At 46.8% G+C, this 2,809-nt stretch overlaps 1 pseudogene; it reads right to left on the reverse strand.

Annotated features, from left to right (window-relative positions):
* Window positions 1–1,345: 1,345 nt before the first annotated feature.
* On the reverse strand, window positions 1,346–2,615 carry LOC116548184 (annotated as a pseudogene).
* Between the last annotated feature and the right edge of the window lie 194 nt (window positions 2,616–2,809).

The following is a 2,809-nucleotide window of genomic DNA, read 5'->3' on the forward strand; positions in this document are numbered from 1 at the left end:
GTAAAATGGTGGTTACTGGGGAGGAGAGGGAGTGGAAATAAAAAGATGTAAATCCAAGGGTTCAAACTTGAAGTTATACAGGATTAATTAGCGATCTATGGTACAGCATGAAGACTCTAGTTAATACTGTTCTGTATACTTCTCTGAATAGTTAGTAATACTGTTCTGAAAACTTGTGAAGACAGTAGACTTTATGTGTGCTTACCACACATACACAAAAGAAAGTAAGAAAACGTCTTGGAGCTAGATAGAAGTAGTATTTGCACAGTGTTGTGAATTTACCAAATGCCAATGAGTTATATACTTTATTTTTTTTAATTTTTTTTTCTGAGTATTAAAAACATTTGACATTGTTATTCTCATTCCTCACAACACCCCTGTGAGGTAGGTGGTATTGACCCCATTCCACAGATGGGGTGGTCTAGGCATGGAAAGGTTTAGTGGGTCCTCACAGGCTGCGCGGTGGGGTGACAGAGTGGTGCTCTGCACCGGCGCTGACACCGCCTTCACATTCACACTTCATCAGGCCACGGCAACACCGCGTGGCAGGATCTCACACTGAGGCCAAGTTCCTGTCTTGTCCAGAATGAAGCCAGCGTCTCACCTCTTAAAGCTTCGATGTGTGACTCAAGGCCAACTGCTCTCCCAAACTTGCAAAACAAACATATTAACTGAATCTTGGCTGGGACTATTTGCACTATTGAAGATTATTTTTGAGAGTCAATCTGCTTGGATTTGTCATTGTATATGCTTAAACCCCTTTGGAAAACAGTTTGAAATGATATGAGGGGCAATGTAATTTTGAGAACAGAACACAGAAAGCAAGAGTTCTGAGATTTACATTGAAATTGAGAATATAAGCTATGGTAAAATGAGAATCAAATCCCAAATAAATGGAGAGCAGCACTTCACGGTGTTTAATGCCGTGCACAGAGCAGGCATTTGGTAAGCACTTCTTGGATCAAGAGAAACTGACGCTCCTTTGAACGGCCTGTCACTAACAACAGGAGCCAGGACCCCCAGGAAAGCTGGCCAGGGCCATGGTCCCCTTGGCCTGGGGCCATAATCACACAAAGCCACTCGGCCAAATCGTGTGGAGGTATCTAGGCTTACTTGCTGCAGGATAAAAGTTGAGCTAGGAACACCAAGTGAGTCCCCTTGGAAGGTGTACTGCTACTTATAAAAAATAGATATGTAGCTACGATTAAATAGATGAAGGGCCAAAGCATCCTATGAGGAAGTATCTTTCAAATTGTCTAGATGTTCATGCAGTGGACAGAAATAAAGAGGTTAAAGTGGTTTGTTTTTCGGTTAAATGAAAGGTTGTAAATGCATTTTTAATACCGATAAGCAGGGTACCCGCTACCCCTTTCTACTGTGGAAGTGTTGCTGAGGACAGAGTCTATCTCTCCCAGGGAGTCCTGGTTATCCTTTACTTACACTTTGGCCTCGGGGGCAGTGGCGTGTGGCCTGGGTTCTCCCCAGGTCACTCTGGAGGGCGCTGTGGAATATTGCTGTGATTTGCCTCTTACTGGTATTTCACCCACGTTCCACCTTGATTCAGCACAAGGACAGGCTGCTTCAGTGGGGCCTTGGGTCCTCAGGCCTTCTGACCGCTTGGTCTCAAGGGACATTTCAGAAGAGTGACTAGTGACATACAAAACGATTAAGAAAATCCATGTCGCAGCGGCCAACCGGAAACAGTTTTGTCCCAGGCTGCACAGTGTCGGAGGCCCCAAGGTCACCGGAGTCACTGCCCATCACAGGTCCACCTTGACCCCCTTTATGAAAGGCAGGCCCGTGGGCACCCTCTTCTTATACTCCAGGTACTCCTTTCCAAAAAAGTGAATGAGTGAGATTTCTTCTTCTTCTATTGGATCACGGAAGAACCGCCACACTGTCAGGGCATACCCAATGCCGCAGATAGGGTTACACAGCATCACTTGAGTTCCAATACTCCAGTAAAACCACCCCACGTAAGAAGGATGCCGGAACCAAGCATATACTCCACTGGTCACCAGAGTATGGGTATCTCATTTTTCATTCTGCACCACGTGGTTGAAATTGGAGCCAGCTGTAAACATGGCCACCTTCCTCAGACATTCTCCAAAGACCACCATCAGCAGCCCCGTGATGTTGAGCCAGGTGATCTGCTTCAGTTCTGGCCAAAAAATGTTTTCAAGTGTGAACTCTATCCAAGAAGAAAGAGCAGCGACTGTATACTCCAGACCGTGATTCAGGAGAAAGGAATCCAAGGACAGACTTTTGGGATTATTGACTGCTGTCACCAAGTATTCAGAATAATGGAACAATGACAGGGAGCACATGTACCAGCCAAAGTGAGTCCAAGAAGACTGGCTAAAACTTAGCAGCACACCGCAGCCGAACACAAAGCCCAGGAAACAAGCTCGGATGGCTATCTGGTAGCGCGGCGGCAGATGGAGCAGCAGCGGCAGCGCGTTGAGCCAGGCCACGTAGAGCGCCAGCCCGGTGCGGCCCTGCAGGCCGGCGCGCCTGAGTAGCGGCAGCGCGAGCATCGAGGCACCTAACAAGCAGGTGGCGAGGCTGAGACGCGCCTCGGAGCCCGGCGGAGCCCGCGCAGCGCAGCCCGCCATGGCGCAAGGCGGCAGACGAGCCTATATACTTTAAATAATCAATTTTATTTTATGTGAATTTTACCTCAAAGAAAAGAGATGCAAGAAAAAGGGGGAGAAAACAGACTTTTCATTGTACAAAACCCAAACATATATCCCACCACCTTCAATACATGTTTTAGGTCCCCCATTCTAATAATTCATTTTCTATTTCC

The sequence above is a fragment of the Sapajus apella genome, unplaced genomic scaffold, assembly GCF_009761245.1.
Source record: "Sapajus apella isolate SASKATOON/1434 unplaced genomic scaffold, GSC_monkey_1.0 scaffold7765, whole genome shotgun sequence".
Classification (NCBI taxonomy): domain Eukaryota; kingdom Metazoa; phylum Chordata; class Mammalia; order Primates; family Cebidae; genus Sapajus; species Sapajus apella.